The sequence below is a fragment of the Mustela nigripes genome, chromosome 3, assembly GCF_022355385.1.
Source record: "Mustela nigripes isolate SB6536 chromosome 3, MUSNIG.SB6536, whole genome shotgun sequence".
In the NCBI taxonomy this organism is placed as follows: domain Eukaryota; kingdom Metazoa; phylum Chordata; class Mammalia; order Carnivora; family Mustelidae; genus Mustela; species Mustela nigripes.
The window spans coordinates 86977949-86991335 of NC_081559.1; the positions used below are offsets into that span (position 1 = coordinate 86977949).

General features: G+C 36.8%; 1 protein-coding gene across 2 annotated transcripts in view; it reads right to left on the reverse strand.

The window, feature by feature from the left end:
• The window catches only part of KYNU (kynureninase), a 133354-nt gene extending 120110 nt beyond the window's left edge, over window positions 1-13244 (reverse strand). The window contains exon 1 of one of the 2 annotated variants that reach the window (XM_059394355.1): window positions 13155-13244. The gene's annotated coding sequence lies outside the window, so the exon portion shown is untranslated. Of the gene's footprint in view, window positions 1-6412; window positions 6637-13154 lie in introns of those variants that run through there. The other variant, XM_059394356.1, reaches the window with a different exon arrangement.
• Between the last annotated feature and the right edge of the window lie 143 nt (window positions 13245-13387).

Below are 13387 nucleotides of genomic sequence, written 5' to 3' on the forward strand. Positions count from 1 at the left end.
ATTCAGCTGTCAGTTCCTTCTCTGGGAGTTTCCTCAACCCTGGAAGATGGGCTCTTGTCTCAGGGAGGGGACTAAGAAGTCAACACCACACCCAGACCAACTTTGTCACTATTGTATCTCTTACCTACACTTTTAAGGGCCCATATCTTTCCTGATAGTCCTTCACTCCCCTTTAAGAGGCCTACATCTCTTTTCCCCTTTTCCTTTTAAGATGGTATTTAAGTCTGAATCCAAGCCATCTATGGGAGTTACTCACTTTTCCCTGGGTACCTCCCAAGTACACCTGAGGTATTCATGTTAATACACTTGTTTTTCTCTTGTTAATCTCTCTTTTATTATAAGGGTTCCACAGATGAACCCAGAAGGATAGAGGAAGAATTATTTTTTTCCTTCTCTTTAGGATACAGAAACTTTCTAATTAATCTATATTATAAATTAAATAAGAATGTTTTAGGATCTCAATCATCACATCTACAGAGGGAGATTTAATGAGTCATTGGGACTCTCCTTTCCTGGATGTTTTAAGTGTAACAAAATACCCTGAGAGGAACATGTTAGCTTCCTCTCTCTTATCCCCTCTGCCTCTTTTCTTCCCCCCCACCCCCCTGCCCACCCAAACATTCTTTGCCCTTCCAAGTGGGGGTAACCAATATAACATAACATAATCTTTTTAAAAAGCCCTGTCAGGATGTTCTTACCAAGTAATTTCTATTCTGAAGCCAAGGAAGGCAGAATCTCATTTACAGGGGAGAGAAAAATATAAAGAGCAGAACGCACTTAAAACTCCCCTCTGCTCTTCTCTCTCCATTTCCTCTCTCCTATTCCTCCCTTCCCTACCTTTACCTCACCTTCTCTCCCCCCTTCCTTTTGCCTCCATTGGCCTTCCCTCCCCCTTCTCATTCCCTCCCCCTTTCTCTCCTGTTACAGGATTTATTTTCCTTTGTGATTCTCGGTCATGTCATGCTACTTCCAAGAATGAAGAGGTAGACCAGACAGAGTGAAGGCAGCCAAGGGAGGTTGACGGAGGGAGAGTAAAGTGAAGTTGATAGTACAAAGCTCCCACACAGGGAGTGGATCTGAGAGGGTTGATGATTTGGTATTTAGATCGAGGGGTTTTTATGGGCTTGTTGGCAGGCTGTTTTTATTTATGTATTATTACTTTTAAAGATTTTATTTATTTATTTGACAGAGAGAGACACACAGCGAGGGAGGAAACACAAGGGAGAGGGAGAAGCAGGCTTCCCAGTGCAGCAGGGAAGCCAATGAAGTGGTCAGCTTGAGCATAAAGCAGACAGGCTGTTTTGAATCTGATTATTCCTCCATCCAATGCCCTGTCATCCAACCAGGTTTTGGACACTTGGGAAAGGATGGAGGCTCCTTCCAGGGTGATGTAAAATCCTTTTAACAGTGGTTTTCTCTTGGGGTGGGGTTGGGGGGCAGTCCCTGGCTGACTTTCTTCCAAAATATCCTTCCTCACTCCTCTCTTCCTGGTCCCCCCCGCCCGCCCCGTCCCTCTCCCCTGCCTTCTCTTCATCTCTCTTCTTCCCTCTCCTCCCTACTTCTCCTACCCCTCCTCTCTTTTCTTCTCCCCTCTCCCCCCACCCCAACTTCCATAGCAAGGAAAGCAAAACACATTAATGTGCGAATAAATCACTAAGCTATATACAAATAATCTATTTTCTCCTTCCTGTGATGTATATATTCTATTAGAAAAATTTCCCAGTAAGGGGCAGGGACTTTCCCAACCTCTATACATAGTATTATAAGCAAATGCTATTTTGCTAGTTGGTGATTAAAATACATTTAGAAACTAAAATTCCTGTAACCTATTTACTTTCCCCTACATCAAACTTCATTGTTAAATTCACAGAGGTATTTAAGGCAATTCATATGTTATGTCTCGGCAAGGGAATTTTAATAGTTCTCTATTAATATGTGTTTACATGTCAATTTGCCCAGATACCTGATTATTTACAGGAAGACTTGTAATTAACACATAATTTAGTTTTTTCTCTATATTTAAACAAGAAGAAAATTATAAGTATCAGAGCTAGGTACAGACAGTTTTCACACAATCCCTAGACACAGGCTTGCTGGTGGGTTATTTGATACTTTATGCAGCTAATTAATTTGATCTATTTGGTTTGACTATGTATGATATATAAAATATGTTAAATTTTTGAAGATTTAATAGATCTTTGAAGATTTATCAATTTACCATATCTTATTGATTTGATATTTTTAATTTTTATTTTGAAATAATTTTACCCCTATAGAAAAGTTGCAAAAACACTACAAAGAATTTTGTATATCCTCTACCAGGTTTCACCAATTTCACATTTTGACACATTTGGTTTTTCTCTCTCATGAATAAACCCACACACTCCCAATACATATAATGTATGTCTTTTCTTGAAACATTTAAGACTACATTGAAATATCATATCCCCTTATCCCTAAAACTTCCTAAGTGTGACTTTCAAAGAACAAGGATATTCATTTACATAACCTCACTAGGTTATCAATACCAGGATATTCAACATTAATATAATACTATTATCTAGTAAACAAATATTATTCAATTTTTTTTTCCAGTTGGGCATAAGAATGTCCCTTGTAACTGTCTCTTGAAGTGCAGCATCAAATCCAAGATTATGCAGTAAATTTAACTGCCTTGTCTCTCTTGAACAGTTTTTTTTTTTTTTTTCCTGTCCTTCTAGCACTTTTCTTTATCATTTTTTTGGTGTTTGTTTGTGTGTGACAAAAACACATAACATAAACTTTATCATCCCAACCTCTTTTAAATGCACAGTTCAGTAATGTTAAGTATATCATATTGTTGTTGAACCATTCTCCAAAAATTCTTCATATTGTAATCTTTAAACTGTATATTAATTGAACAACTCCCCTTTCGACCTTCCCCAAGCACCTGACCATCACCGTTCTACTTCCTGTTATGATTCTGACTACTTCAGATACCTCATATGAGTGGAATCATACAATATTCTTTTTTAACTGGCTTATTTTATGTACCATAATGTCCTAAAGTTTCATCTATGTTGTAGCATGTGATAGGATTTCCTTTTTTTGTATGGCTGAATAATATTCTATTGTATGTCTACATTATATTTTATCCATTCATCTACTGACGGATATTGGGTTGTTTCCATCTTTCAACTGTTGAGAATATGCTATTATAAACGTGGTGTGTGAATATTTCTTCAACACTCTGCTTTTAGTTCTTTTGGATATATACCCACAAATGGGATTGTTGGATCATGCAGTAGTTCTATTTCTAATTTCTTGGGGAACCTCCGTTTTTATGTGCATTTCTCTAATGATTAGTGATGTTGAGCATATTTCTATAGGCTTGTTGATTGTCTTTGTCATATAAAATACCAATAATTTTGAAGTGCAGAAAATAGTTATGCTATAGAATATTCCTCAATTTAAGATTATCTGCCATTTCCACATGATTTGACCTAGGTTCTGAATTTTTGGCAAGAATGCTTCATTAGTGACATTAAGACTTTCTCAGGGAATTTCATTAGGAAGCACACCAGGTTAGTTTTTTCCATCATTGGGATAATTTAGTTGCTCAAATTGTCTCTCATTAGCCAGTGGGAGCTCCTTCAACATGGTTCTTATGTCCTTCTGACATGTCACCATCATGTTGTTTTTGAGCACTTGCTTACTTTGTAGCATAAGATGTTCCAGGCTAATCTTGGATTTTTCCAGCATCAGCCCTGCAATCAGCCATTCCTCCAAGGGGCTTTTAGAGAGGAAAATCAAGAAAACAATCTGTTCTCTAGATAAGCTTATTGCAGCCAGGTATCAATGCCTCCAGTCACACAGTACTGGAAAAAGTTATTTTGATTAGTTCTAACATTTCCCCATTCAGGGTGGTTTTTTACATCTATAAACTACAGTTCAATTTATTGTTTTGGTTTGTTTTATATTTTAGGATTTGGGGTGCCAGGTGGCTCAGTGAGTTAAACCATTGCCTTCAGCTTGGGTCACAATCCCAAGGTCCCAGGATGGAACTCTGCATCAGGCTCTCTGCTCAGCGGGAGGCCTGCTTCCCCCCTCTCTCTGCCTGCCTCTCTGCCTACTTGTGATCTCTCTCTCTGTCAAATAAGACAATAAAATATTTAAAACAAATAAATAAATAAATTTTAGGATTTGCCCAATCCTTACTGATTTTTCTTTTTTAATTTTTAAAATATTATTTTAACCTTTTAATATTTAATTTTAATTTAATAATTAAAAAGAAAATACTATTTTAATATCTAAATATGTGAATATGTACGTAAGTATATTTACATATATAAATATGCTTATATAATAAATAAATATGTGTATGTGTTTATGTATACAAGTATATGTATCTTCAACACAAGAGAATGTTTACCTTATTGTTTAAATATGACACGATCTATCAGTTTTTCAAAGGGCAAACACCTGAAGTATTTCAGCTGGACACTACCATTTCCACTGAATGAGGCAAAAAAAGTCAAACTAGTGACCAGAAAATGATTTCACATCTTTAAGGGATGTATGCAAATTTTTGCCCTCTCAATACTCTGAGCACAGAGGCAAAAAGGTCAAACAAATGCTACAAATTTACTCTTAAACAGCTCATTCTGTAAAGTTAGTATAGCTAAGTTGGGATGGAGCAGATAGAAAGAAAAATTTGTATACCATTTAAAAATGGTAACTCTGTTAAGATTCTCACTGGTGGATATCAGCCTTTTGTCTGTAGTGTCGTTTGTGAATATCTTCTACCATTCTGTGGGTTGCCTCTTTGTTTTATAGAGTGTTTCCTTTGCTGTGCAGAAGCTTTTGATCTTGATGAAGTCCCAAAAGTTCATTTTCACTTTTGTTTCCTTTGCCTTGAAACATATCTTGAAAGAAGTTGCTGTGGCTGATGTCAAAGAGGTTACTGCCTATGTTCTCCTCTAGGATTTTGATAGATTCCTGCCTCATGTTGAGGTCTTTTATCCATTTTGAGTTTATCTTTGTATATGATGTAAGAGAATGGTCAAATAAAGAACTCCTCAAACTCAATACACACAAAGCAGATAATCATGTCAAAAAATGGGCAGGAGACATGAACAGACACTTCTCCGAAGAAGACTTAGAAATGGCTAACAGACACATGAAAAAATGTTCATCATCATTAGCCATCAGGGAGATTCAAATCAAAACCACATTGAGATACCACCTTACACCAGTTAGCATGGCCAAAATTAACAAGACAGTAAACAAGAAGTGTTGGATAGGATGTGGAGAAAGGGAACCCTCTTACACTGTTGGTGGGAATGCAAGTTGGTGCCGCCACTTTGGAAAACAGTGTGGAGATTCCTTAAGAAATTAAAAATAGAGCTTCCCTATGACCCTGCAATTGCACTACTGGGTATTTACCCCAAAGATACAGATGTAGTGAAAAGAAGGGCCACCTGTACCTCCATGTTCATAGCAGCAATGGCCACGGTCACCAAACTGTGGAAAGAGCCAGGAAATAAAATACTAGATTTGGTGTTTAGCTCAGCATGATTTGATTGGGTAAAGAGACAGCCTCTAGTGGAATGAGATAGTCTATAAAGTGAAATATTTTGTAGAAGTAAGAACTCAGGAAAGAGGTGATAAATATATTCTTCTTAACCCACCACACACACACTTAATCCTGGAGCAAGGGAAGGCCTCCTCAGGTTTCAATGACATTTAAAGGAACATGGTAAATCATTTGGCATCAGGGTGGCTTTTCAAGAAGTTTAGATTTTATCTCAGGCTGTACACTTGAACCTCACTGCTTTTGGCTCTTAGTGAATTTAACTCTTAGAGAATTCCAATTTGACTTTCTGCTTTCATGTGAATTGGGGGAAGAGGAAGTTACAAAAGCAGAAACATGAATTTTACTTCATATATATTCTACTTCAAATCAAATGTGATTCTGCTTTGAGAAATCATAGAAGAAATATTCAGGTCTCAGTTGTTGAAAAAAAAAGGAAAGGTGCTACTCTTTGCTTTGAGTATTAGGGAGAATAAAATCAACATTTTGCTCTACCTTACTGTCCTCGTGGGACCTTTGGTTTGCATCATTGTGTTCTAACTTCCTTCTGTATTTACTGTGCAATAATTTATTCATTACATCGATCAATTTACTTATTTATTTTTTAATCTTGTGCAGTCTATTATGTTTTAACACATACTATAAATTCCTCAACACTGGTTAAATGGTAATAGATAAACAAACAAATAAATAGATAGTTAGATAATTGTGATTCTTGCTCCCTTACAAATTCCTCCTCTCTCACTTTGGCTGCCCCTTGATAGCTATTCCGTAATCAACTTGCTCTGGACCTGTTGCCTTGATACAGCATTCTCTAGAACATTTGTTTAAGATACTCACCTTTATGATGCTTCATTTTAAGAAGACTTCAAAAGGCGTTTGAAAAAGTCAGATCTTCATAGCCTTCCCTGTGTTGATCAGAGCACCCCAAGCTATTCTGCATGACAAGAGGGCTTCTTGGTCTGGATGTTGTGGGATCCAAATCAGCCAGGGAGTAGTTTGTAGAGTCGCTACATCTCTTACCCAGTTTACATAGGACCTACCTCCATTAGGAAAGTTTATATATTGTTTGACTTCTAACTTTCAATTAGCTGACACAGAACAAAAGTAATTCCTTGTCATCATTATTAATTATTAATCTGCCTTCTACAAGAGCCCTGTATCTTTACTGTGGTTGTAAGAATGAACTTTTGGACTCACTGCCTAACACAGAATGAATGCAATAGTAGGTTAATGTTTTATTAACACAATAGGTAGCTAAGTAGGAGAACCTAAAATTTAAATAAAAGACACTAATACAGAGCAAAAATCATCAGCAGGAAGAAATATGAAGGAGGGATTATTTCCTATTTTAATTTTACCTGTATGACTATGAAAATGACAGAATCATCATCCTATTGGTGCTTTACAGAAAGCATAAAGCCCTTTGACCAACTACTCTCTATTCATTCCTTCCATCCCATTTCCACCATCACTGCCTGTCATGGCTTACAAAGGGCTCTTTAAGACTTGGCCTGACTTGGAGTTCTCATTTTGGCCCCTTTTCCCAAAGCACATTAATGGCCAGCCCTGCTAAACTTACTATGAAAATTTGACTGCCGCAACTCTCTCATCCACCTCTGTTTTTCCCCTTATACAGTTACTTCCTTCTGTTTGAAATGTTCTTTTCTCTTTTGATTGTACTTTCCCAAAAACTGTCTCAAGCTTTTCTCTTAAACTCTGTGGCCTTCATTTATACTCCAGTCAGATTTTATTGTCTATTTTATAATGATTCCCATGATATTTTAACTGACTGATTATGTTCCAAGAGAATTAAAGCCTTTTGTAGCTCAGAAGCCTAACAGGTACCCAAGAGATCTAGGGGATTTAGCTACCCAGTGTGGTCCAATTCTTTTAGTTGTTGTTGAAGCAATAAATCAGCATGGCTTAGAGTGTAGGTCCAAGAGACAAAGGTTTTTTTTTTTGTGTTGTGAGATGATTTAGCTAGATCTTTTTGTGTGTAAAGCCAATTGCTGTTGCACATTCCTCTGTACCACTGACTGTGACTTCTTATGACAATGGCTGATCTATGTCCTCTCTCTTCCTGTCTTATGTTTCTTTCCAACACTTAGAGTGGAATGGAGTGTAGAGATTGCTCCTCAGTCTTTCAGGTTGTCCAGAATTACTGCTCTGGATAAAATATTCTTTATTGTTTCCCATAGAACTATGACACCTGCCTTAAGAGAACTCCATTTAGGGCTAACACAAGATGTTTAAGTGTCCTTACTGCTCCCAGACTTCTAAGGTCTGCAGCATTACTGTATTCAACAGCTATTCTTCATAATCTCTGGTTTAGAATTATAGCTATTACCTGTTTTTTTAAAGAAAGAGTTTTCATCTCCATTTTCTAAGAAGTGTTCTCTTGACTTTAAAGAGAAGAGCAGAACAGTAATGCCTTTTTATTGAGAGAGAGAGAGAGAAAGAGAGAGTGAGTGTGTGCACACACATGCATGCAGGAAGAAGGGGCAGGAAAGGGAGAGAGAGAGAGAGTCTTCTGCAAGGTCCACAACTGGTATGGAGTCCTACATGGGACTTGATTCCCCTGATTCTGAGATCATGACCTGAGCCAAAATCATGAGTCCAACACTTAACCGATTGAGCCACCCAGGCGCGCCAAGTAATGCCATTAATGTGTCTCATTAACTGCAAGCTATCCTTAAGTCTCACTTCCACTTCTACTCGCTCCTGAGTCCTGTCTTGGGCAAAGCTCTAATGATCTGCCAATTAGGAAAATCCAAACAGCCTTCTCTGCTGACAGCCTCTACATTGACTGCTCTAACATTTCTTTTACACTGCAGATCTCTGTTCAAGCTCTGTCCTCATTCTCCTTTACCTGTTCTCTTCCTGTCTCGCAGCCTTTCCTTTTGTCACTCCTCCAAATAGATCTCTTCACTCATGGCTTATGAGATGTGACCTGTGCGTCTATTACTACTGCTTCTTGCATTCTACATCTTGATTATGATACAATCACAGCACAATACAATAAAGGGTACACTCCCTATTACATTTCTGAGACTTGAACATATCGACATATGGTTTACAGAATGGCGTGTTTTCTGGTAAGAGCTTCTTAATAATCCAAACGCCATAAAAGTACAGCTATATTGGTCATTGAACTATATAAGAGGGTCAGCCCAGTTTGGAAAGCTTGAACATACGCACAGTCCCTAAGTCTATAACACTCTGTAATTAACCTGATTAAGTAATTGAAATTTACTGATTAATATAATAAAAGTCAATAGCTGGCCTGAAAGCTGTCAAAAAAAGTAGTTATTTCATATATACATGTGATCTAACAGATCTCCAGAGAACGTGATTATAATTAGATTAATTAAAGTATTCTGAAAGTACATCCAGTGGAATTAGGAAGAGGTAATGATGATTTTGCTTAGGAAAGTCAAAGAAAGTTCCAGAGAAAAGTCTATACACACATGAAGCCACATCCTTTCTCCCTTGCCTGTGGCTGTCTCTGCTAATGGAATTCACATTTTAGTGTTTTCCTCTGTGCCTTGATGTCATCTTTCATCTGCTTAAAGAGTACTCCAGGAGCTAATTTGAAGGGATGAAATATTTTTATCAATCTAGGCTACACATACACAATTTAGGACAGCATGCATCTTATACAGATCTGAGTTAGATAAGTGAGTATAAAATGCTCCCAGAACTCCTTGCTGGTAAGGAATCTGGCCAAGAACAGAGGTATTGATTGAAAGAGCCAAGAAAAGACATGAGGGTGGGAATTTATCAAATACTAGCAGTTTACTTTATTATCATTTCCTGAGAACTTCTGAAATATTTTCAATGTTTGGAGAATTTGTTTAGTAACTAAAAGGAAAAGTTTCTACTGAGAGAAAACTTTATGCACCTATTAGAACATTCCAAGTGACCCATTGTTTTCCTTATCTATTTGTTTGCCAGTATCTGTAATATAAATTTTAGAAAACATATTTTGCCTCATGACTTTATGAATGATTCTATTTCCTATCAAGACATTCTGGTGTATTTTATTCTTTCCTTTTTAGGTTTCTTCTTCTTCATAAAGAGATCAGATACAACTTAGACTTTGTATTAAATGATACCTTTTTCAAAGTATTTTGACATGTTGGATGATAAACCACACACTAGGGGCAAGAATAATGGTGATGAAAGTGTTGCTGTTTTGAAAATACAAATATATGGATCCAATGGATAAAACTGTGCCCAAATGAAAAGATGTGGGTTCCTCCATCATCAGCAGGTCAGCTTACTGTGGAAAGGCAGGTCAGCTTGAAGGGCAGAGTCCACTGCTCACACAGGTTGGAGTGCCCAGCTAATATGAGTTCAAGTGCAGAGTAATGGCTTCTGATTTCCCAGCTGCATCTCCTCCATTTGTCACTATAGTCTATATTCTAAACTTCCTGTGCCTAGCTTGAGACTTCAGTCCTGGATTAAATATGATATAGAAGAAATCATTCAATTTAAGTGTAGATTAAAATTAAATTTAAAACTAAGTCTATATGTTTATCAAAAGTATTAGCTTAATTTGAAAAAGCTTAATAGATAACCAGTATGCATTGAATTCTTGCCAAATGTAAATGCTGTACTAGTGTTTTACATGCATTATCTCATTTAAACTTCAGAGGAAAAAAAAGGAGCTAGAGGTACTATTACTACTTCTACTTTATGAAAGAGGGAATTGAAATAGAAGTATAATAGATTCAGCCAACAGAAAAGTAACAAACTAGATAAAGATTAATATCAAGGATATTTAAGGAATTCCTCAAGAAAAAAGAGGGGTGCCTGGGTGGCTCAGTTGGTTAAGTCACTGCCTTTGGCTCAGGTCATGATCCTGGAGTCCTGGGGTTGAGTTTTGCATTGGACTCCCAGCTCCTTAAGGAGTCTGATCTCCCTCTGACCTTCTCCTTTCTAATACTCTCACTCACTCTCTTTCTCTCTCAAAAAAATAAAATCTTTAAAAAAAACACACACACACAATTTTAAAAAATCGGCAAGGGATTAAAGAATATAAATTCACAAAGAGAAAACCTGAAAAGTACCTACATTTTCAAAAAATATATATCTCTTTTTCTGTTTATATATAAATTAAAAGCATATTTATATATCTTTACAAATATGTATTTTATATATATTACATAGATTTAAGATGTATTAATATATTATATGTGATTTATATATATTTAAATTATAAGTATGTTATATATAAATATAAAAGTATATTTTTATAAATATAAAATTTTTATATATAACACTTTCGGATTCAGAGAAGTGCACACTGAAGTCATGCTAACATACCTTTATATATCAATCATATTGATAGAAATTAAAAATTTCAGATGACATCCACAGTTGGAGGGAATGAGGAAAAGTAGAAAGTCCTTGACATTTTGGTTTAGTAAAGCCAACAAAGAGAACTTTCTGCAATTTATTGAAACTAAACAGTGTATCATCTGTTTTATTGAAATTAAACAAATGATACACTCTGTGAATCATCTATTCCCCTCCTGGGGATAGATCTGTATTGTTTTTCCCAGTTCAGATATTTGATCTAACTCACCAGACCCAAAATATATACCCACTTGAGGCTTTTATTTAGTGAATGCAAGCAAGCATCAGAGATCTCAGAGATATCCACAGTATGAACTCCTGTGGGCCTAATCTCTGTGCTCTGGGGGTGGGTTGATTCTCTGGCTTGAGCTGCCAAGACCTGCACGAAGGAGTTATCTTTGGGAGAGACTCCTCCAAAAGCTTTCAGTGGTGTGGTAAGTAGTCAAGTCAGGCTCATCCAAATGCTTAGGCCAGTGGCAAACTATCAGTAAAGAAGCTAACCTTGCATGTTGTCAGGGGAGTTTCAAACCCTAAACAAAAGATGAGATATTCTACTGCCCTTACCTTGGCTAAGTCAAAAACCGGACATCTAAGCATCCCCAGGGGTAAAGATCTATCTCTCCCCATCCAGCTGAAAATTTGGTCTATTTCTTGCAGAAATGCTCCTACACTGACAGAAAGATGTGACAATGTCCATCTCTGGCATGCTTTAGAGGGCAAGGATTTAGAAATGCTGTCAAGGAAAAGAAATTAAAGAAAATGTGTGATACATGTATGATGGGATAAACTAACAGTAGAAAGAATAAGATTTGCCTACATCAACATAGATAGATATCAAAAATGAAATGTTCAGTAAAAGCCAGAATCCTAAAATTTTCCTGATATGTATTACATAGCAAGATGTATTGCCTAATACAGTTTATGAGCATAAAACACACCCAAATAGGCTATATATTATTCAAAAATCCAAAGTATTGTAAATAAGTAATGGATAGTGATTTGGGAAGAATCTAAATTTTGAATAAGACTAGATGCTTATAGTGGAATGGAATTGGGATTAGGAACCTTTGAAAGGGAATAAAATAAAGTGTGTGTATGTATAAAAGAGAAGATTTCCATGTAATATAAGCCCCCAATTAATAATAGATAATATAATAAAAGAGAAAACAAAATAATCATAGCTGGTATCATAAGAAATGAAAAACATTTCAGTGGATAGGAAATAGATAAAACAAAAAACGAGGGGCCACCTAGGTGGCTCAGCCAGTTATGTGTCCCTCTCTTGATTTCAGCTTAGGTCATGATCTCAGGACCCTGAGATCAAGCCCTGAGTCGGGTTCTGCTATGAGTGTGGGGCCTGCTTGAGATTCTCTCTCTCTCAACCTCTGCCTCTTCCCATGCTTATGGACTCTCTCTCTCTCTCTCCTTCTCTCTCATAAATAAATAAATAAATAAATATCAGAAAGACGGAAAGAAAGAAGGAAGGGAGGGAGGGAGGAGGGAAGGAGCGAGGAAGGAATGAAGAAAGGAAGAAAGGAGCGGTGAGTAGTGCTGAAGTTACAGACATACAAGACTCGGGACCTGGCTGCAGCAAAGACACAGACAAGTTCGGCTCTTGTAGGAGACAGAAGTGCCCCTTACAAGCTGGACTAACAGACTATGATTGCTGCTTTGGGAAACGGAGGAGGTGGTTGCAAATAATTCATTTTTCTGCTGGAAGTTTTTTTTTTTTTTTTAAATTTTAGAATACAGAATTTCTGCCAAAGCATCTAGGATGGATGTGTGTGTGTGTGTGTGTGTGTGTGTGTGTGTGTGTGTGTGTGTACATATGTGCATAGGTGTGGGAAATTGTCTGCCATTTCAGTAGTTGTCGTCTTTCTCCAACCTCTTTCATTTTCTTTTTCTTTAACTTCTGTATTTCACATGGCAGACTTCCCAGATACGCATTACAAGCCCCTTGTCAATTTCTTTACATTTTTACTGTTTTAAGATTATGGAACACCAGCCTAATTTTAATAATCACCATGTACTTCAATTCTTCTGATTTTTAAATTAGAGAATTATATAGTTTAGAAACTGAAAGCCTTATTGTTAAAGAATTGAATTCATCTCCAGTTCCCTTTTGGTTTCTATAACAGTCGACATGGGTTTCCTCCAGATTCAATTTCAAAGCTAGATTCAAATTTAAATCCAAATTCAAATTCATAAAAGAACTTACCTATTTGGTTTTTTTTTTCATCACTCTTCTGGTGTCTAGGTGCTGAATGCCCTTGAGCATTTATCTACTCCTGGCTTTATTTGCCTTTATAATTCAGATCACGTTATCGTGGTAACTTGAGGGATGTAACTGGCAGGAAGTGCTTTGAGGCCCACAACTGGGCATTGGTGACGTGGGAGCTGGCAGCGCCTGTCCTTTGCTGAAGTTCCATCAAGAACACTTTCAACTTCATA